We start from the raw sequence: 25,249 nt of genomic DNA on the forward strand, positions 1-25,249 counted from the left end.
AATTCATCTTTGAGAATTTGAAAAGCCTTCTCCTGTTTCTCTTTCCAATTCCATTTTATCCCTTTCTTTAGTAATGTTATTATACGTATTTCCTTTTGACTTCGAAATCGGGAATTAATTTTTTAAAATAATTGATCGTACCGAGAAAACCCCTCAATATTTTAAGATTTGTTGGTCTTGGGTATTCGTCAATGAGCTTGATTCTGTCTTCCGCTAAGCTAACTCCTTTTGTGTCCAACTTAAAACCCAAATATATCACTACCTTTTGGAAAAATTGACATTTTTCGATGTTCAATTTCAATCCGGCTGTATCCAATTCCTCCAGAATTATTTTTATATGTTTCAAATGGCTCTGTTTATCTTGTGAAAAAATCAATAAATCATCTATGTAGTGGACTATGAAATCTTCATGGCGGTTTAGGATGGTGTTTAGTGCTCTGACCAATGCTGCACATGCACTTTGCAATCCAAAAGGCACTACCTTAAATCGGTATACAATACCATCGATGGAAAATGCTGTGTAATTTCTACATTTTTCAGCTAAATGTATCAACCAAAAACTATGCTTTAAATCAATTTTAGAAAATATGTTTGAACCCGTAATTCTTTCAAAAATGGCCTCGATGTTTAAAGGTGATTCATATTGTGACACAGTGTGTTGGTTGATATTTCTGGCATCCAAGCATAGCCTCAATTCTCCACTGCTTTTCTTTACTATCACGATTAGTTTGATATAAGGTGAATCACATCTCTCGATAATTTGATCTTCCAACATCTTATTAATCTCTTCTTTCACCTGTTGTCGATACTTATATGGAATCGGATATGTTTTCGATCGAAAGTTTTCCAAGTTTTTCACCTCGATTGAATGTTCGTACTTTTTTGCCACTCTATTTTCTTCATTTATTAAATTTTCATAGTCTCTTAAAATCAACCTCATCTCTTTTTCCTTTCCTTCCCCGCAGAAAATTTCTCCTTCTTTTTCCTCAATTTCTTTACACATGTTTATCGTATATTCTGTATTCTCGTTATCACATCCCTCTTCTTCAAATACCACGCTTCTTCTTTTTCTGAGCTAATCTCTTCTTTTGAGGAATCCCAGTTTTCATTTTCTTTTGTTAGTCCCATTTTCTCTTCTTCTGGGCTCATCTCTTCTTTTGAGGAATCCCAGGTTTCATTGTCTCTTATCTTCTTCTGTCGTCTTTTCTTCTTTTTGCCTTGTCCTTGTTTCGTTGCCAAATTCATCTCCACTGTTTGTTCTTTATCTGATTCGTCCATTTTTTGTTTCTCATGTTCCTTGTCGTTTTTCAAACTTTCCTGTTCTTCTTCATCTTCCTCTGTGATTTTAATATTGTTATTTTTGAAATCAATTACTACATGTTTTTCTGTCAATTCGTCTACTCCGACGATCATGTCATGCGACATATTTGTCATTATTACACATTGTAGTGCATAAAATCTTTTACCTAATCGTACCTTTATTCGTATGCCTTCATTTATTGTTGCCAATGTCCTTTTATTTGCGCCCACTAAGTCTCTAGGTATTTTGTAAATTAAATTTGTTAAATTGACTTCTTCTATTAATTTTCTGTTGACCAATGTTATTTCCGAGCCAGTATCTATCATAATTTTAATTGGTTTCTCGTTGATAAAGCCATCCACACATTTTAAATTTATTCCATTTCTTTTTCATTGTTTCCTGCCAGTTTTATAAATTCCTTAGGGTGACAAAAAATTCCTGTTTGGTTCTTTGTTACTAGTGAGCGCCTTCGTGAAAAGACGCCGTTTGCTCCTCGTTGTTTATACTTTCGTCGTAGTGTCTCTCTTCGTCATATTCTTCTGTCTGTGTATTGTTTACCTCTCTTCTATTTTCTCTTGGTCTGTCTGATCTGTTTCGGTTTTTTCGATATCCTTGTTCATTTTGTCTACCATTATTTCTGTTTTCTTGATTTGTGCGTGTGGTGTTTCTATTCTGGTTATCTCGATTTCTGTCCTCATTCCATTGCCTATTTCTTTGTTCATAATTTCCGAAATACCCATCCGATCATTGTATTTCCCATTTTGTAATTCTTTGTTGATTTCCATTTGTTGGACTTTTCCCCAGAAATAGTTTAAAAATTTTAGTTCAAACTGTTGCCAACTGTCAAATTCTTCTTCGTTGCTGTCAAACCACAGACCTGCCTCATACTTAAGATGGTTTCTGATCATTTCTTTAGCCGTTTCAAAATTTCCAATGTGCTGTACTTTCTTTTTTAGGCTATTTATGAAGGGCACTGGGTGTAATCTTCTTACATCCCCGCCAAATCGTATTTTCACGTCATCTGTGCTATGTATGGCCATTTCTCTTCTTTCTCCGACATTTTGTTGAGTCTTGATTTCCTCCATTTTTCTTTCTATTTCTCGGCTGTCTTCTTGTAATGCGTTTTCGAACTTGTTTTCCAAATGTTCTAGTTCCTTTTTCTGACCATTCTTTATCTCCTTCATTTTGATTTTGATTTCTTTAATCTCTATCTCCTGTTTCTCGCTCTTTTCTGCAATCTCTTCAATTTTTTTAACCATTTCCTTCTTAATACTCTCTATATTTCTGTTGTTTTCTTCTATTGCTTGTTTTGTTTCCTCCTGATTTTCTTGCATTACTTGTTTTGTTTCTTCCTGATTTTCTTGCATTTTATCCAATTTTTTGTGACTGGAGTTGCATCAGTTGTAATAATTTATCTATTCCTGATAATTCCTGTTTTTCTGATGCCATGATTGTTGTGTCTAAACTGTCTTCTTGATCTGAATGTTCTCCTTGTTCCAAATGTTCTTCTTGTTTTTTGTTTTCTTTGCTTTTGCTTCTGGTGGTCGACATGCATTTAAAATTTATCCCCGCCTGATACGAAATTCGAAAATACCCTATCTGTTGCAGACACGAAAATTTTCTCTTACCCAATGTAATACACATATTCCAAAAATTCATAAAATGCAAATATCAAATAAATAAAATCAAATACTAAAATTGTACCTAAAGGAAATTTATATATAGTAATTCAAATATATCAATTTTGACCACTCAATATAGATCTTCAATCACCTGCTTTTCCTCTGTCTTCCCTTTCAAAGTTGCAACCAGAAATACTCTCTAATTCCCCACGTTGGGCGCCATTTTGTTATGCTCTACTTTTTCTATTTATTTAGTAATTAGCAAATTCTTAATTTAATTGATTATTCAATTATTTCATTTCTTGCCTATGTAAAAACACAACTAAATCCCAATTAAATTTTCCAATCAATTTTATTCTCAGGGGTAATCTTGTATTTGATACAATACCTGTGATCTGTGGCTTCTAGTATTTCTGGTTGCTTACTTCTTCCAGGGTAGAAACAGGGAAATTGAAAACACTCAAAAATCATATAAATGTAATCTATTGTTTTTATCAAATAAGCCGTGTACATAAGATTCAAAAAATACTAAAATTTAACTTTGTTGCAACAATCTCTAACTTAATAAATTAAACTCTAACTCTGATATCTCCTTGTTTTGACAAAATATTTATTTGATTAGTTTCTTATTTAATCATACTAAATTGAATGAATTTTACTTTTCTCCTTTTGAATTGATTTCTCAAATTTGAAATTACTAACTGCATTAAAAAATTGTTCAATAAACAAATAAACAAATATGGTTTTGATATAAATAAATTTTCTCAATTCCGACAAATGATTTGACTAACCTTTTATTCTTCACTCCCTCTTTTTCTGGATTGCGCCGTCCTTGATTCTCCCAACACCTACTCTCTGGATGTTGCGAAAAAGTCCCTCTCGTCCAAACTGCTTTCAAGAAAAACACAGGACTTGCTCGAATATCTTGTGCACAAACGGATAATAATCAGCTACTCGTTCTAGACAAAACAAAGGAATCTCCCTCGGACCAGGAAAATTAACTCTTCAACCGATTCAACTTGATTCTGCTCGCAAAAGCCGTTCACACCACTCTACACTGATTCTACACTTTATAAAAAATTGGACTGCTCTCTTCCGATGTCAATTACACAGTGTCTTTATTTTTCTCTCAAATCCATACTCTCACATTCATTATCCCTTCTCCTGATATTTTCCATCCAATAGACAACAACCTCTCTCAAACCATTTATTTCTTAAGAAACCAAATTTTCTTCCAACAACTTTTACAATTTGTCAAATTTCAAAGAATATCATAATTAGTTCTTTACTACAGGATCTTAAAACCGTCTATGTTTTCGACCACGATGTCCACTATCTAATCACCGCATTGTTTGTTCATGTCCTATGCATTTCGCCGAATCACTTATTTGTCGTTTCACTTTTTCCCGAAACACCTGCTTAATGGCAAAATTAAATTCTAAACAATTTTGGTGATATACAGGGTGATGAAAAACTATGATTTCATGGTCGTTGATATAAATTTTCTTTGAATTTCTTTACAAAAAAAAATCTGCAATATATATATATATATATATATATATATATATATATATATATATATATATATATATATATATATATATAAAATGATGTTGGATAATCGAGTACAAATATAAAAATAAATAAGCAAAATCATTGGCTAATACTCGTAAAGTGAATGCGAATTTAGTTGGAAATATATAAAATGATGAAAGGTCATCATTCCATACATTTTTGTGCAACTATATACACCGGTGTTTCGGCCTATTTGGGTCTTCTAACAACCTGACCAAAATTGGTAACCTTGCTCCTGTAGTAATCCTTTTACAAGTTAACAAACAACTTTTTTAACTTGCTACACTATACCGACGAAGCCCAAATAGGCCGAAACACCGGTGTATATAGTTGCACAGAAATGTATGGAATGATGACCTTTCATCATTTTATATATTTCCAACTAAATTCGCATTCACTTTACGAGTATTAGCCAATGATTTTGCTTATTTATTTATATATATATATATATATATATATATATATATATATATATATATATATATATATACATATATATATATATATATATATATATATATATATATATATATATATATATATAGGGTGATTCATCTTATCCGCCTCGGTCTCTGTACGGAAAACCACTTGATATTTTAAAAAAATTTCTTCACAGTAATATACAGGGTCTTTATTACTATAACCTAAAAATAATGTGAATTATACAGGGTGTTCCAAAAAAGAGTGGTATATGAAAGTTATATTTTTTTCTTATGGAATGCCCTATATCTGATGACATTATTGAATTGACTCTAAAAAATAAGCTATTATTTCATAAGGGTTCCCTATACCTAAATACAGGGTGATTTGATTTATTTCGATTTTTATAAAAATGTAAGGTTTTAGAAAAAAATAAATATCTACGAATCTAAGAAGCAGTAACAAATTCTTTCTTGGATCTTAATAATAGACTATTTAGCATACTTAAACAGATGCTTATTGCAACAAAATTTCTTACAGGGTGGTCAAAATATGAGATTGTTCTATTAACAAATTCAAGCTGTAATAACATACTTATTTTAAATGAAACACCCTGTATCTTACTAGTCTATCGCGTAGAAAATTTACTTAGCTTTCAATTTTTATTAGGGTTTCCTATACCTATCTTTTTACAGGGTGGTCAAAATATTAGATTGTTCTATTAACAAATTCAAGCTGCAATAACTTACTTATTTTAAATGGAACACCCTGTATCTTACTAGTCTATCGAGTATAAAATTTACTTAGCTTTCAATTCTTATTAGGGTTTCCTATACCTATCTAGCTTCATTTTTTAAATATTTAAAGATTTCCTAATTTGTAAGCTTTAAAAATTAGAATTAAGTACCTATGTCGTGGTTATGTACAACACATCACCAACACCGGCAATATACTTAAATATCTTAGTCAAGCTAGTTTCATTAATAAAATTCCCCTTTTGTCATTTAATCACACAGAGTGTTCTTATTTTAAATGACATACTCGATATTCTATTCTTTATAATGGAAGATATTTAAAATCTCTTCAATTCCATGTTAACATTCTCAATACACATGTTATTCTGTAAATATAAATTTCCATGTTATTCTGTATATACCCATTTTTACATATTTTTGTACAATAGGCTCGTTTTCGTCAAAGTAGCCATTGCATTTAATTGTTTGTAATTGCGATTTAAAGATTCAAACAAAAAGTGGCGTTCTTAAATTTACTTAATAACCGTTGGGTTAAGATATGGAAAATACTTATACGGAATATAATATAATTTAAATATCTACCAGAATACGGCATCTTATATAGGGTATGCAGTTTAAAATAAACATATTATTCAATTTCACATGTAGGCCAAACTCAACTAAAATAGTACAACACTCTGTGTGATTACATGATAACAAAAAAATTTTATTATTAATGACAGTATCTTGTCTAAGTATATTGCCGGTGTTGGTGATGTGTTGTACATAAACACGACATAGGTACTTATGTAATTCTAATTTTTAAAGCTGACAAATTAGGTAATCTTTAAATATTTAAAAAATTAAGGGAGATAGGTATAGGAAACCCTAATAAGAATTGAAAGCTAAGTATATTTTCTACTCGATAGACTAGTAAGCTACAGGGTATTCCATTTAAAATAAGTAAGTTATTACAGCTTGAATTTGTTAATAGAAAAATCTAATATTTTGACCACCCTGTAAAAAGATAGGTATAGGAAACCCTAATACAAGTTGAAAGCTAAGCAAATTTTCTACGCGATAGACTAGTAAGATACAGGGTGTTCTATTTAAAATAAGTAAGTTATTACAGCTTGAATTTGTTAATAGAACAATCTCATATTTTGACCAACCTGTAAGAAATTTTGTTGCAATAAGCATCTTTTTAAGTATGATAAATAGTGTATTATTAAAATCCAAGAAAGAATTTGTTACTGCTTCTTAGATTCGTAGATATTTATTTTTTTCTAAAACCTTACATTTTTATAAAAATCTAAATAAATCAAAACATCCTGTATTTAGGTATTTAGGGAACCCTTATGAAAGTATAGCTTATTTTTTAAGGTCAATTCAATAATGTCATCAGATATAGGGCATTCCATAAGAAAAAATATAACTTTGATATACCACTCTTTTTTAGAACACCCTGTATAATTCACATTATTTTTATGTTGTAGTATTAAAGGCCCTGTATATTTTTGTGAAGAATTTTTTTTTAAATATCAAGTCGTTTTCCGTACAGAGACCGAGGCGAATAAGATGAACCACCCTGTATATATATATATATATATATATATATATATATACAGGGTATATATATATATACAGGGTATATATATACAGATATATATATATATATATATATATATATATATATATATATATATATATATATATATATATATACAGGGTGTTTGGTAAAGAATTGACCATAGTTTAACCTCAGCTTCCTGAGGTTAAAATAGGCCGATTTAAGCTAACTTACCTTAGTACTAAGTTTATAATAACCGAGATACAGGGTGTCAAAGTTAAACTTTTTTTTATTTATTATTGAATATTTCCTGAGAGGTATGAGATAACAACATGAAATTTGGTATGTGGGAGTTTCTTGGGTCGAAAAAACTAAATTACCTATCAACAATTATGTTTTGCCCAGAGGGCGCCACATACGCCTTTCAGCACTCATTTATTACGTTTAATTTTTTTTATCCCTCACTCTGTATAATTTTGACATTAAAATTAGTAAAACTAATAGGAAAATAAAAATTTTAATGTCAAAATTATACAGAGTGAGGGATAAAAAAATTGAACGTAATAAATGAGTGCTGAAAGGCGTATGTGGCGCCCTCTGGGCAATACATAATTTTTGACAACTTGTCGAAACCAAAAGACTCCATTTTAAAACAAATAAATGTTTAAAAATAATAAAATCTTTGGATTTCTTAGTTCGGAAACAGATTCTCTCTTATACCTATTCCCCATCCTTCTAAAATTTGCAAGGAATAAAGGGTGATGAATGCAGAGACGTGGGGGTCTATATAGTTGCACTCCACAACACATCTTTTCATCGAGGCAAAGATCAACGAAACTGTCTCCTTGTACTCAATACGTGAGTAAGAACGTAGGTAGATAAAGGCATTATTTTTATTTTCAATTCAGAGATCATTACCCTCTTTCTATGGCCATTTCGAACCCCTTAGTTCTCATCAGGAAAGCTACCGTAATGATGCTCTGAAAAGAAAATAAAAATTTTTGCCATTTCCGTCAATTATAAAATATAATTAACATTCAGACGCTAGAGCGACATCTATTAACAACTTGTCGAAACCAAAAGACTCCATTTTCAAACAAATAAATGTTTAAAAAAATGGAATCTTTTGGAAAAATGGAATGGAAGAAATGGAGTTGAAAAAAATGGAATTTTGAAAATGGAGTCTTTTGGTTTCGACAAGTTGTTAATAGATGTCGCTCTAGCGTCTGAATGTTAATTATATTTTATAATTGACGGAAATGGCAAAGATTTTTATTTTCTTTTCAGAGCATCATTACGGTAGCTTTCCTGATGAGAACTAAGGGGTTCGAAATGGCCATAGAAAGAGGGTAATGATCTCTGAATTGAAAATAAAAATAATGCCTTTATCTACCTACGTTCTTACTCACGTATTGAGTACAAGGAGACAGTTTCGTTGATCTTTGCCTCGATGAAAAGATGTGTTGTGGAGTGCAACTATATAGACCCCCACGTCTCTGCATTCATCACCCTTTATTCCTTGCAAATTTTAGAAGGATGGGGAATAGGTATAAGAGAGAATCTGTTTCCGAACTAAGAAATCCAAAGATTTTATTATTTTTAAACATTTATTTGTTTGAAAATGGAGTCTTTTGGTTTCGACAAGTTGTTAATAGATGTCGCTCTAGCGTCTGAATGTTAATTATATTTTATAATTGACGGAAATGGCAAAGATTTTTATTTTCTTTTCAGAGCATCATTACGGTAGCTTTCCTGATGAGAACTAAGGGGTTCGAAATGGCCATAGAAAGAAGGTAATGATCTCTGAATTGAAAATAAAAATAATGCCATTATCTACCTACGTTCTTACTCACGTATTGATTACAAGGAGACAGTTTCGTTAATCTTTGCCTCGATGAAAAGGTGTGTTGTGGAGTACAACTATATAGACCCCCACGTCTCTGCATTCATCACCCTTTATTCCTTGCAAATTTTAGAAGGATGGGGAATAGGTATAAGAGAGAATCTGTTTCTGAAGTAAGAAATCCAAAGATTTTATTATTTTTAAACATTTATTTGTTTGAAAATGGAGTCTTTTGGTTTCGACAAGTTGTTAATAGATGTCGCTCTAGCGTCTGAATGTTAATTATATTTTATAATTGACGGAAATGGCAAATATTTTTATTTTCTTTTCAGAGCATCATTACAGTAGCTTTCCTGATGAGAACTAAGGGGTTCGAAATGGCCATAGAAAGAGGGTAATGATCACTGAATTGAAAATAAAAATAATGCCTTTATCTACCTACGTTCTTACTCACGTATTGAGTACAAGGAGGCAGTTTCGTTGATCTTTGCCTCGATGAAAAGATGTGTTGTGGAGTGCAACTATATAGACCCCCACGTCTCTGCATTCATCACCCTTTATTCCTTGCAAATTTTAGAAGGATGGGGAATAGGTATAAGAGAGAATCTGTTTCCGAACTAAGAAACCCAAAGATTTTATTATTTTTAAACATTTATTTGTTTGAAAATGGAGTCTTTTGGTTTCGACAAGTTGTTAATTGATGTAACTCTTGCGTCTGAATGTTAATTATATTTTATAATTGACGGCAATGGCAAAGATTTTTATTTTCTTTTCAGAGCATCATTACGGTAGCTTTCCTGATGAGAACTAAGGGGTTCAAAATGGCCATAGAAAGAGGGTAATGACCTCTGAATTCAAAATAAAAATAATGCCTTTATCTACATAATTTTTGGTAGAAAATTTAGTTTTCTCGACCCAGAAAACCCCCACATACCAAGTTTCATGTTGTTATCTCATACCTGTCAGGAAATATTCAATAATAAATAAAAAAAAAAGTTTAACTTTGACACCCTGTATCTCGGTTACTATAAACTTTTTACTGAGGTAAGTTAGCTTAAATCCGCCTATTTTAACCTCAGGAACCTGAGATTAAGCTATGGCCCATTCTTTACCAAACACCCTGTATATATAAAATAAAATGATGTTGAATAATCGAGTACAAATATAAAATAAATAAGCAACATTATTGGCTAATACTCGTAAAGTGTATGTGAATTTAATTGGAAATATATAAAATGATAAAGGGTCATCATTCCATACATTTCTGGGCAACTATATAGGGTGAGGCAGATAACTGGCCTATTAGAAATATCTCGAGAACTAAAGGCAACAGAATCACAAAAATTGGAATAAGGAGGTTTTGAAGGATGATCTATTAAATGAAAATATTTTCATCTCTTTGCAACTTCCGGTTATACCGGAAGATGCTTATAACTTCGTTTTTTTTTTAAATAGGACACCCTGTATATTTTTACATTTTTGGATTCTCCTCGATATCTTCTTTCTTAAAATATAAGGTTTTGTAATATTTTACAGGGTATTTTAAGGGATATTTACGTTTTTTTATTAATTTCCTAGCAATATTCACACCCTGTAGAATTGTAATATTTTGACATTAAATATTTTCTGAGTTTTCTTAAATAGAACACCCTATATTTTAGTATTCCAGTGAAATGATATTTCATAGTACTTTTTTATTTTATAAGTATTCCCTATACCTAACTGCTTTAATTTGTGAGTTATTTGGTGATTCAAGCTAAACATTAATTGCAACAAAAAATACGTAACATTTTATTAGGTTGGCCCTGAAAATATTCAATCACAAATCCATCCATCCATCCAATGGCACTACAGCCCAAATCGAGCCTTGGCCTCCTTCAATAAGCTTCTCCAATCATTTCGATTTACCGCTGTTCTTTTCCATGAACGCGTTCCCAGGAAGTTCCTGGCATCCTCATCGACTTCGTCTTCCCATCTCTTTTTAGGTCTTCCAACCGGTCTTCTTCCCTGCATTCTTGCATTCAGCAATTTTCTGGGGATTCTATTCTCATGCATGCGGACCACGTGCCCTGCCCACCGTAATCTCTGTAGTTTAGTGTGTTGTGCTAGAGTTGGTTCGCTATATTGCTCGTATATTTCTCTATTATACCTAATTCGCCAGTTGTTATTTTCCCTTATTGGGCCCAGTATCCTACGTAATACTTTTCTTTCAAACACATCTAATGCATTGGCAGATTTCTGTGTCACTACCCATGTTTCGCAGCCATAACTTACTATGGGCCTGATTATTGTTTTATATACTCGGAGTTTTGTTTTCCGGTGTACGTCTCACGATTTGAATATGTGGCCCATCGCGAAATATGCTTTATTTGCCAGCACAAGCCTTCTATCTATTTCCGGTTCTTCTTCACTGCTTGCAACCAGATCCATTCCTAGGTACGTGAATCTATTCACATGTTCTATATCGTCAATAAAGTGTTGTTGCGCCGGTCTATTTGATCTGGTTTGTATGAGTAGTTTTGTTTTATTTGTGATTATTGCTAGCCCTACTGCTTCTGCACTCTGTTTCAAGTCAACGTAGGTTTCTTCCGCTGCATTCATTGTTCTGCTCATTATGTTTATATCATCCGCGTATGCTGCTAATTGGGTAGATTTGTTTGTAAGTATGTTATTTCCGCTTACCGTCAACCGTCTAATTACATATTCAAGAACAAGATTAAAAAGCGTTGGAGCCAGTCCGTCGCCTTGTTTCAGTCCTTGCGTTATCGTAAACGCATCAGTGATCTGTCCTTGAATACATACTTGTGCTTCTGTTTCTGTCATTGTCATTTGCACTAGTCGTATTAATTTTGATGGTATGCCAAATTCTTCCAATACATTAGGTATAATTGTTCTATCTATTGAATCATAGGCTTGTTTAAAATCTACAAAGAGATTGTAAACGTCCATGTCATATTCCCATGCTTTGGCTAGTATTTGTTTAACTGTAAATAGTTGGTCAATGGTAGATCTATTTTGCCTAAACCCTGCTTGATATTCCCCGATGATTTTTTCCGTGAGAGGTTGAAGTCTTCGATTAAGGATGTTTGTGAATATTTTGTATCCCGAACAAAGTAAAGAGATGCCTCTATAATTCTGACACAACAGTTTGTCTCCTTTTTTATGAATAGGGCAGATTATACTTTTCTTCCATTGTTGGGGGATTTCTTCTTCTATCCATATCTCTCGTATTAGCTGATACATCTGTTGTGTCAAATTCTTTCCTCCTTGCTTGAGTAGTTCTGCCGGTATTTTATCTATTCCCGGTGCTTTATGGCTTTTTTTTATGTGGATTGCCGTTTGGACCTCCTCTAGCGTTGGGGGTCTAGTTAATTCATTTTCTTCTCCATCTTCCCCCAGCTCTTGTTGTTGTACCTCCTGCCGTGCCTGCTGCTGTCTCTGTTGTTGTAATGGTGGTTGTGCCCCTTTGTTTAATACTTCCTTAAAATATGTCATCCAGGTTATCTTAATTTCGTCCATATCGCTAATGATTTCACCCTTCTTATTTTTGCAGAGGCTAGTCTTCGGTTTGTATCCCTGTCTTAAATGTTTAATAAGTTGGTATGCACTACGTGTTTCGTTTTCCTTAAACTCCCTCTCTATGTTTAGTATCCGTTGGTTTTCGTACTTTCTCTTTTTCTGCCTGCACAGTTTATCTGCTCTTCGTCTTTTGTTCTCAAATTCTGTTTTTCTCTCTCTAGTACGTCTGAGTATGTAATTCTTATGTGCTTCATTTGTTTCCTGTATAGCTTGTTTGCATTCTTCATCGAACCATGTTTCTTCTCTCCGTTGTGTCTTTGTTCCTATGACTTCTTTCGCTGTGTTTAGTATGATACTGCTTATGGTGTTCCATTGATTTTCTATTGTGGAGTCTGCTCTGTTTTCTTCTAGTAATTTTTCATCCACTGTTCTCTCAAATCTTTCTTGTACCTCAGGGACTTTTAGGTTATCTAAGTTTAGTTTTTCTTGTTTTGGATATTTTTCCTTTACCTGTCGACTGATTTTGCATCTAAACCGTGTCTGCACTAGTAGATGGTCTGAGTCACAGCTTGCGCCACGTCTGCTTTTTACATCTAATATACTCGTCGCCATTCTTTTTTTTCGTCAAAAAAAAAAAAGAATTCAATCACAAATAATTTTTCAGAAATAAATACATATTAATCCAGACTGATCCTTAAAACTACCAATAATGGTTTAGCTATCAAAATACCTACGTAGTTACGATTGTTGGTGCCATTAACAATTAAGCACAAATTATAGCAGTTAGGTATAGGGAATGCTTAAGAAATAAAAAAGTACCATAAAATATCATTTCATTACAATACTAAAATACAGGGTGTTCCATTTAAGAAAACTCAGAAAATGCTCATTCCTAGTTTCGACCAACCCTGTATACTAAATTTTTTAAATTAGCTATACTAATGAATCTTAACAAAAATAGACTATCTTAAAAATCACTTAAATTTAAGTAGAGTTTTAAATGTCAAACTACTACAATTCTACATGGTGTGAATATTGATACGAAATTAATAAAAAAACGTAATTATCTTTTCAAAATACCATAACATTACAAAACCTCATATTTTAAGAAAGAACACATCGAGTAAAATCCAAAAATGTAAAAATATACAGGGTGTCCCCTTTAAAAAAACGAAGTTATAAGCAACTTTCGGTATAACCGGAAGTAGCAAATAGATGAAAATATTTTCATTAAACAGATGATTCTTCAAAACCCCTTAATTCAAATTTTCACGATTCTGTTGCCGTTAGTTCTCGAGATATTTCTAATAGGCCCTTTATTTGCCTCACCCTGTATACACCGGTGTTTCGGCCTAATTGGACCTCATCTTGTCATCTCATGATTTGCTCGTTATGTCTTGTTTAAATGGTACCTAATGGTGACATTTTAAAATATTCAACCAAAACTTTCACTCTATATAATATCTATATATTAAGTTAATTTAGGTTTATCAATGACTTCAACGACATTATGAGAAACTTGGTGCTAATGGATTTTCTTCTAAGCTCTTTCCAGTTCGGAATATCAGCTATATTGATCTTATATGAAGTGGTAAGAAACATTAAAATATACTACCTTAATACATTTTCACATCAATAGAACTCTAAGAAATGATTGCGCAGTATACACTGCCCTGCAAAAGTAACCGGACACTAAGTTTATTTTAAGTAAAATAAAACGTATTAGAAAAACTTTATGTATAGGCCTGGATCCCGCGTACAGTATTTCTCATGATCATTTTTCAGTGCGTAACAAATGATAGGAAAAAGGGTAAGTCCGTGATAATACACATTTATGACATTTATTCTAAGATGACATTTTAGTTAAATCTGACAGTTGTCACATTTTATTTTCAATTTGGAATGAAAACAAATCAAAAGTGTTTCTTGCATTTATAAAATGGTATTTTCTTTGATTTGTATAGCCTTATAAATTATACAGATTATATTTTGTAATATTATTATCTAATTAAAAAAAAATTATTTTTTTATTATTGCGCCATCTATCGACAACTAGAATAACTAGAATAAATGTCACCGACGAAATGTAATCACCGACGTGCCTTTTTTTCTGTCACATACAATTTAATGCGTTAGAAAGAAATCGAAAAACTGTGACGCACTGAAAGATGATCATGAGAAATACTGTACCAAAAAATTTGATTAATAGCAAGCTGAAAATTTGCTAATAGCTTATGGGTGTCTAGTCGGACAAACTTTGATGTATGATGAGCTTCCAATTGATTCGTTACCATTCCATTAAACTCTCATGAAAAAATCAGACTGGATTTATCACCAACTGTGCGTTTTAATAAGTCCAACATGAAGAACATGACAAATGACAGGAATTACGACAGGTGATAAATAGCAGTCTGATTTTTGCATAAGGGTTTAATGAAACGGTAACAAATCAATTGGCAGTTGTTCTGTCCGACAAAATACATGGGTCGTTTTTGTAATCTGACGTTCCAAATTTTTAAACTGTTCCACAATTAAAACTTCCCCTGTTCCAGTATTTCTGTACATCAAAGTTTGTCCTACTAGCCACCGTTAAGCTATTAACAAATTTTCAGCTTGCTATTGTCAACTTTTTTTTGGTACGCGGGATGGAGGCCTAGTAGTTCCAATATAGTTACATATTTAGTTACAAGACCGGAAAGTGGTGTTTTTCAGGTCGAGCCAAGCAAAGCCAAGGCGAGCCCTGGAAGCTTGGGGAGACCTAAAAAACACTAATTTTCGGTCACGTGTTTAAATTTAATTGTTTATTTTAGCTTACTTTATATAATAAAATTATTAACAAATACTAAACCTAGATAATGAATAAAACTGCATAAACTCAATAAATAGGTACATTACTTTGGAATATTTATTTTAAATGTATAATTGTGACTGTTAAATATCTGAAGGGAAGATGTGTCTGAAATGCTGGGAATTTTTATATCTTTTGTAGTGGTATTAACAAATTTTGTTTCTTGTATATTGTTTTTGTAATATCTTGCATTGATTTTGTTTGCTATATCAACTTTGTTTCTTATTGAATCTTCAAGGTAGCCTTCTGCTACAGTAGATGATTTTCATCCTCCGTGCCGTTTTAAATTTATAATATGACCTCCTCCATCTACGAGCAGGGTTTTTTTGGGAGCTGGGAATATTTTCAAGACCGTCTGGGAAAGTGTCATACGTGTGTCGAATTCACGAATTCAGTCCGTCTGAATCTTGACGGGCCGCCTGTCGACTAAGCCCACCCCCTCTTTTTCCAGCCAACGGGTCTGGAATCGCTCATAACGAGCATATCTGACCCGTCGACCTTACTCATAGTTCACCTCTGGAACTCCCAGCGTGTATTCCATGGATTGGTTGACCGCCCGGCCACTCACCCCGCCCACCCGCCCGCGCCTCGCATCAGACCGGTCGGTGAAGTCCAATCAGAAGTCGCATCAGACCATCAGCAATCCAAAATGGAACTAACCAAAGAATGTCAGTTGGTAGTTACGAGCAACTGCAGTCATTCATAGTTTTACCTATGCACGCTTTCTCATCCACCCATTCATACTTTCTTTCATTCAACTCCAGTCATTCCGTACTTTCATCTAAACACCCTTACTCATCCACCCATTCATTCTGACATTAAGATGGGGTAGTCTGTGTAGGTCGGATGTACAAGGTCCTTCCCCACTGACTGCCCCACAACCATACAGACAAATATAAAATAAAAAAGAAGAAACAAGAATAAAAGAAATAAGAAAAAGTCATAGAGCAGAGAGAGAGAGAGAGAGATAGTATGAGAGAAGAGAAAAGGAGGATAAAAAAAGAGAAAGAAAAAAGGAGATAAACAGAGAAGAGAAAGAAAAGATAGAGAAAATGAACAGGAAAAAACAGAAAGTGAACATGATTTTTAAAAGAACGATAAAACTTATAAAAATCAAATTAGCGTTCTGGAGGTATTTAAAAAAACTAATTAAAAGACGCCATTTAAAGAGCTCTAGCTCGCTTAGGTAGCAATTTTGGACTAGGTGATTTGGGTTAAACCTTAATATTTTAGCCCAGGAATCTACAGTTAAAATATTTCCAACTATTAATGAAACACCCTGTACAAAGGTCGGCTTATATGGGTCCAGTATATACCACTTAGGTACTACAACTACAAGTTACTGCTGAGTATTGAATACAAGAAATTACCAAGTTTATTTTATTCTGTCATATGGGAGAGGTCCGACAGATCTCACCTACCCTCAGGAGGATTAATATTTAATTTAAAAAGATACATTTAAGGTAAGCTTAGGCATTTAACATGATTTTTGAAGTGAATACATCTTATCGTTTGGTATGGAATTTTGGCGGGTGCAAAGTCGTATTGAGCGTCATTCAAAATCGTGACACCACAGCGCCATTTAAACTCGTGACGGGAGAGGTTAGCTTGCGGTATAAACATTATAATATACGTATCTATACACCTTTAAATTGAAGAAAGGGATTATACTATTTATTTATTATTTGATCTAAACAAATTTTTTTATATTCAAATAATAAAAATAAATTATAATGTAATGTTTGTATGTATCAAAAAAGCATATACGTTGTTTACGTTTGAGTTTGACAGACACGTCAGAGGCAAACTAAATTTTAAATTATTAATAAATATCATTTTTGATATTGAATTTAATTATTATAAAAAATTAATAAGATCTTTAAAAATACAATTTGTGTTTGAGTGTAGTTTGTGACGATAATATAATTTTATCGTCTAGGTCTAGAGTCTAGAGTATGCCAATTAATTAAGTAAAACGTGTTTTTGTACCGTCTCAGATGATATAAAAGTCGGAACGAAAAGCCTAGTTGATTATTCTTGGAGCGATGATCGAAGAATAATAAACAACAACGAGGTATAAGAGGTGAGTTATATCGACCATTTTCCGCCGTCGTTTTGGTGCGCTGAACGAATCCGACGGTTTTTCCTTTTACCTGTCCTTATACGAGCGGTGATCGTATTTCTCTACATGTCTTTTCCTCTGGCGAGCTGAGCGAGATATCCTATCCTTACACGTCCGTTTTATATTAATAAATGCCATTCCTAATCCACGCGATCGTCGGTAGTATTCATTTATGTACCAGATAATGACCCGAACCTAATGTTCGATACGTAGGCTATAGATATATTTGATTAACGAAATTAACCAGTAGTAATTAAGGCTAATTATCTTTCTAATTATCATTGTATGTTTTATAGCATATACGTTGTTTACGTTTGAGTTTGACGGACAGGTCAGATGCAAACTGTATTTTAAATTATTATAAAAAATAAATAGCGATGTTTAAAAATACAATTTCAGATTGAGTATGGTTTAAAAGGAATTTATTAACTTAGGCACGTTTGAAAGGTTAGATATGTTTACATTTATAACGGCTTCCCCTTTGGACGAGAGTAATAGACTCGTCCATCACTCGTCCAAACTAATAAAATAAGGTTTGAACTTAAATTTAGATACTTCGTAATTTCAAAATTAATATTTTTTATGTCATATCGGTTTAATATTGTGTATTTATTACTTAGTTACGAACCACATAATGGTATACTTTATGCCTGCGCAAGCATAATGTTATACTTAATTCCCAAGCGGGCATAAAGAACTTATTGCAATAGGAAACAACACAAATAAAACATTTCATTTAATCCATTAATTGTTTATTTATTTAGCGTATGGCTAGATCACAGTTTTTGTACATAAATAAAAAGGTCAATAGGTACATTGTAAATAATAATAATTAATTTTTACATACAGAAATTTAGTTGACATATTCAATCGACTGCCATTGTAGGATCTGATCGGACACTCCTCCACTAAATGTTTGCTCTTCTCATACCTTAGATATTAAATTGGCACGCTCGCACAGCCACAGTCCATTTATTAGTAGTTGTCTCATCTTCAATTACTTAAAAAACTGTGATAGTTTTCTGCCAGGAGATCTTGTGAAAGATTGTTTGGCGCCTCTTGTGCTAGTACCCCAGGCTGTGGGTAAAAAAAACGTGATATAATTCAGGAATTTTTGAAACCTATCAGGTGTTGTAAAGGACGATGCCAGGAATAACTTCTACTAAAATGTAACCAAAAATATTGTGCGCTTTTTTTTTAATTTCGATTTTCATTTGTTAAATTTGCAATTTTTATTGATTTTTAATTTTGTAGTTTAGGATATTGATTTAGAGAAAAACTTTTTAATAGAAAATTGTAGGAAATTCAAAAACCTACAATTTGAGATATGGTAAGTTTAATTTCGGTTATTGGTTATTGCAAAACAGCCTGCGAAAGGTCCAAAATGGCCGTTTTTTACAATTGCATTATTTATTGTACAAATAATTTTTTTTATTTTTTAAAGCTTTAAAATAAAGATCTTTCAATTCCAAACATAAAAAAAAAATTAAAGCCAGATTAACGAATTTGTTGCTAAGATATTATAAATTGTTTATCCCAAGAGGTAAAATGTCGAAGGCTATAACTTTTTAAAAAAAGTTCGTAGAAAGTTGATGAAATATCAAATCTCCTTTGAAAGAGTTATATTTTCATATTCTGATGTAAATAAATGCGTAAAACATTTTTAAACCTCTAATTTTTGGATTTGAAAATAAGGGGGCAAATTTCGTTATATACATTTAGAGCTGAAGCGGCCCTGTACATCCTATGAGTTTTTAACTTACATATTATTGTTGCTGAAGATGAAATGAAGATTTATAAAAAAATAAAAAATTTCTACGACCAACTGAAGCCGAGATCATTTTTGGGTTTGAAAATAAGGGGGCAAATTTCGTTATAAACATTTAGAGCTGAAGCGGACCTGTATACCCTATGAGTTTCTAACTTACAGATTATTGTTGTTAAGACGAAACGAAGATTTATAAAAAAATTAAAATTTTCTACAACCAACTGAAGCCGAGATAATTGTTTTTTTTTTCTTAAACCATAGTGCCTTTATTTATAACAATTAAGACATTATTTTACAGTCATTTACTAAAGAAAGACTTATGTTATCTTAAAATAAAAATTATTATAAAATATAATCACATTTAATTATTTAAAATTATTTCTTAAATCGGTGCTTTTGCAAGCGGCCGAATTTTGCAAATCGCCCGGCTCGCTTCAAATCCGCGCGCTCGGAAAATTTTTACGTAACTTGTATTAAATGACAGAAAGCAATTTAATAATATTACCATTATAATTTACAGTCTATTTACCACTGTATTTGTTTTTCTTGATAAACTTTTATATGTGAAATCCAAAAAGAATAGTCACTACAAGAAGAAAAAGTTTTATATTGTATATTATAGTAAGAAGTAACATTATTATTATTATATTTATATAACAATGAAAAAATTAAAAATATAGTTATATATTTCATATATATGTATCATTTTTGTAATATTATTTCTTCAGAAATGAAATTTCACATATAAAAGTTTATCAAGAAAAACAAATAGAGTGCTAAATAGATTGTATATTATAACGGTAATATTATTAAAATGTTTTTTGTCAAAATTTAATACAAGTTACGTAAAAATTTTCCGACCGCGCGGATTTGAAGAGAGCCGGGCGATTTGCAAAATTCGGCCGCTCTCAAAAGCACCGATTTTAAAAATAATTTTTAATAATTAAATGTAATTATATATTATAATAATTTTTATTTTAAGATAATATAAGTCTTTCTTTAGTCAATGACTGTAAAATAATTTCTTAATTGTTATAAATAAAGGCACTACGACTTAAGAAAAAGAAAACAATTATCTCGGCTTCAGTTGGTTGTAGAAAATTTTTATTTTTTTATAAATCTTCGTTTTGTCTTCAGCAACAATAATCTGTAAGTTAGAAACTCATAGGATGTACAGGGCCGCTTCAGCTCTAAATGTTTATAACGAAATTTGCCCCCTTATTTGCAAACCCAAAAATTATCTCGGCTTCAGTTGGTCGTAGAAACTTTTTATTTTTTTTATAAATCTTTGTTTCATCTTTAGCAACAATAATCTGTAAGTTAAAAACTCATATGATGTACAGGGCCGCTTCAGCTCTAAATATTTATAACGAAATTTGCCCCCTTATTTTCAAACCCAAAAATTAGAGGTTTAAAAATGTTTTACGCATTTTTTACATCAGAATATGAAAATATAAATCTTTCGAAAGAGATTAGATGATTTAATAACTTTCTACGATTTTTTTTTTTTTCAAAAAGTTATAGCCTTCGACATTTGACATCTTGTGATAAACAATTTATAATATCTAAGCAACAAATTCGTTAATCTGGCTTTACAATTTTTTTATGTTTGGAATTGAAAGATCTTCATTTTAAAGCTTTAAAAAATAAAAAAAAATTATTTGTACAATAAATAATGCAATTGTAAAAAACGGCCATTTTGGACATTTCGCAGGCTGTTTTGCAATGACCAATTAACGAAATTAAACTTACCATAGCTAAAATTGTAGGTTTTTTAATTTACTACAACTTTCTATTAAAAAGTTTTTCTCTAAAATCAATATCCTAAGCTACAAAATTAAAAATCAATAAAAATTGCAAATTTAACAAATGAAAATCGCAACTAAAAAAAAAGCGCACAATATTTTTGGTTACATTTTAGTAGAAGTTATTCCTGGCATCGTCCTTTACAACACCTGATAGGTTTCAAAAATTCCTGAATTATATCCTGAAATCGACCTATTTTTCACCCACAGCCTGGGGTATAGTCCATTTAGATTATCCAGGGTGCACGTGTAGTATTATCATGCGGACGCGAACTAGCTTTACACCCCATTAATTTATTCGTTTTAACCTTATATTTATTATTTAGATTTATATTATATTATTTATTTACCATAAAGAATTGGGAGAAAAAACTTGACCTAGGTCTCCAAAGCATGCCAGTAGTACGGTCTCATTTACGCATTCAGTATTATTTTCTGTCATCCATTGTTGAAATTTAGTGTATTCCTTTTCGTACTTTTCTTTGGATTTTTTCGATGACACATTCTCAGTCGCTTTTTTGGCTTTTTTAACTATTTCTTCAGAAATACCGAATTTCTCTTGCATGCTGATTTTTTTTGACAACGTCACATAGAAAGACTTTGTTTACGTTACATATATTTAATGTCCAATTAAGTGAATCAATTATATCTAGTGCATAAAGTGTGAAGTTAAGTGAGTAATCTTTTTTTTTGCATAGACTTTTAGTCATTCAGCCAGACTCAACATGGTAGACATGGTTGTCTGAGTGTATATTAAAGTAAATATACAAAACAATAAACAGGCAAACAGGGTCACTCTCTTCTCGCCTAGGGGGGCCCATTAAGGCATTATTTTAAGATATACAACACCACGCCACGCCACGGTAAGAAAGGAATTTAACAATTGGGTTAGAAACAAATTAACTAATGCATAATTATTTACATGGTTATTTTACCATCTTTTAAAAACATAACTAAGGAATCATACACTGCTCTCGAGTTTAGTGATAACAAGTACTGAAGGTTCCAAGGAGCTAATATATTGTGTTTATGTAAGTTATTTATTAATCTGGATGAAATAATTATAGTATTTCTAGGGCAACTGAAAAATATATGATCTAGGTTTCCTTCTTCTGTACAAAATTCACATCTATCATTTTCTAAAACCTTAAGTTTAAATAAATGTTTGGGATAACAAGCATGTCCAAATCTCAGTCTAATGATCGTGGTAACATATTTCCTAGGTACATTAAAAAACTTATACCAAGGAGTTTTAGGAATATCTGTTTGAAGAGGAGTGTATCTATTTGGGCTAATAATGGAATATTCCTTCCATATATTATCCCACCTTGGGTATAATCTTAATTTTAAGGAAGCCAGAAAACCGCAAGCCGTGATTTTATACGAAGTTTCTCTACCAGAAAAATTACTTTCTTTTGCTAATTGGTGTATATGTTCATTATTTTCCAAGCCTATTTGTGCTTTAATCCAAACAAAGAGTACATTTTTGCCCCTTGTTACTAACTTTTGTTTGATATCCTTAATTTTTTAAATATAAGGACAACTGTATGTATTTGGCAATCCCGGTTTTCCAATAGAGGTCAAAACTGATAAAGAATCTGATAATATCACTATATGGTCCGAGTTACTTTCTGTTGCATAAAGTAAGGCCTCATATATTGCAAGAGCTTCTGCTGTAAAAATAGAGATCTGGGAGTTCAACTTAAATGTGTGTTCTATTCGTTCCAACGGGACAAAAAAGCGCATTCAGTGCCGTTTGATGATTTGGAAGCATCAGTATTATAACGACGGAGTTTTCGAAGTCTGATAATTTTGAGTGAATAATCTTCCTATTTATGTGTATAGTGTATATTGTCACTACATTTTGGTACCAAGATATCTGTGTGTGAACAATATGTTGCATATGAGATGTTTTGAAGTGTATACGTAGCTTTCTTTATCTGTCTCTTTTGATGCTTCCATATTATGTTGCAGAGCTTCACAGACTAAAGGCGATTTCTTTTTTCCCAGTATTTAGTAGACAAATCATAGCAATTCAGAGTAATGAGCTTTATGTATAAAGATTGATTTTGTATACAGGGTGTTTGGTAAATAATGGGCCATAGCTTAACCTTAGGTTCCTGAGCTTAAAATAGGTCGATTTAAGCTAACTTACCTTAGTACAAAAGTTGATAATAACCGAAATCAGGGTGTCAAAAATTAAACTTTTATTTTATTTATTTTTGAATATTTCCTGACAGGCATGGGACAACAACACGAAATTTGGTAAGTGGTGCTGGTATTGTACAGTTTACTAAATTGTGTTAAACAAACGTTTCTGGCTACTACCAGAGGCGTACGACGGGGAAACGTGAATGGTTGACCCTTCAAAAATTCTACGCCACTGGCGGAATTGCTATTTTAGTGCAATTTTTTTATTCTCCAATACTTTCTATGTAAAAAACATACTCTTCATTCGTAACGATAAAGTCATTAGTTTTCGAGATATTTGAAGATAAAGAAGTAATTTTTATTTATTTATTTATTTATTTATTTACGGGATTACCCCCATTACAACACATACAGTATAAAATCAATCTCTGTAATGTCTACTAAACTAGAGTAAAATAAATCTTAATTACATACTTATTAAACAAAAACGAAATATTAATATTTATCCATTACACATATTACATCTACTACACAAATCAGTTCAAATAAACAAAAAGTACCTGTCAAGCTCTTTTAATCCGATTCTTAAAACCAGCCAAGGAGACACCAAACATTTCCAAGTTATTCTCGTTTATAATTTTTAGTGTTCGCTCAATGGGCGAATGCATACCATAGTTTGTCCGATGAAAAGGTATATAAAACAAATCAACATGTCTGAGACTTCTGGAGGGAACATATAAATTAATAGATTGGAGAAGTTCAGAACAACAAATTAAACCATTTATTAATTTAAACACAAATACCAAATCAGAGTTATCTCGTCGAGTTTTTAATAAATTCATGTTGAGTGTTTTTAAAATATAGGTATAATCATGATTAGTAATGCGTATGTTTAATTTGTATGCACAATATCTCAAAAATTTATTCTGCAATCTCTCCAACGTAGTAGAATGAGCTTGGTATTGTGGAGACCATACAATAGATGCATATTCCACTTTAGATACAACCAAAGCATAATATACCGTTCTTAAAGCCCCTACAGATAGTCTCAGACAGTTGCGAATGATAAAGCCCAAAGATTTTGATGCATTTACTGTTACACTATTTATATGTTGCACAAAACGCAACTGCTCATCAAATGTGACTCCTACGTCTTTTATTGTTTTAACATAAGACAATTCATTTTCATTAATTGTGTAAGAAGTATCATATTTTTTATTACCTCTATAAAAGCTTATATAACAGCATTTAGCAACATTTAAATGCAAAATATTATTCTCACACCAAATACTCAACCGGTCTAAATCTTCTTGAATTAATGTTACATCAACATTTTAATCTACGGATTTAAATAATTTCAAATCATCTGCAAACATCAGGAAATCGCAATTTCTAAAACACTCTGATATATCGTTCACAAATATATTAAATAACAAAGGTGAACAGTGAGCTCCTTGGGGTACTCCTGATGTCACATGAATTATATTTGAATTAAAACAACCTACTCTCACCTGCTGTGTGCGATCTCTTAAAAAGCTATTGAACCATTGTAAGGATTGATGACTGAAGCCAAAAGCATTTAATTTTCCCAATAACATGTTATGATTTACTCTGTCAAATGCCTTGGAGAAGTCAGTATAAATAGTATCCATCTGACTTTTATTCTCCAACGCGTTTAATATTTTTTGTTCAAAGAGTACTAAATTTGTTACCGTTGATTTATTCTGAGAAAATCCATGTTGATTGTGTATTAGACGCTCTTTACAATAAAATTTTAATTGATCGTGCAATAGTCTATCAAAAAGTTTTGGTATAGAGGGTTGTTTACAAACGCTGCGATAATTTGTTATGTCTTGTTTATTACCTGATTTAAAAATTGGACAGATATAAGAGTGCTTCCATAAAGTTGGGAAAACTGATGTCTTTAATGATGACTCAAAAAGAAGATATAAAGGATTAGTTAGTGAATATA

Source organism: Diabrotica virgifera, chromosome 3 (genome assembly GCF_917563875.1).
Source record: "Diabrotica virgifera virgifera chromosome 3, PGI_DIABVI_V3a".
NCBI lineage: Eukaryota > Metazoa > Arthropoda > Insecta > Coleoptera > Chrysomelidae > Diabrotica > Diabrotica virgifera.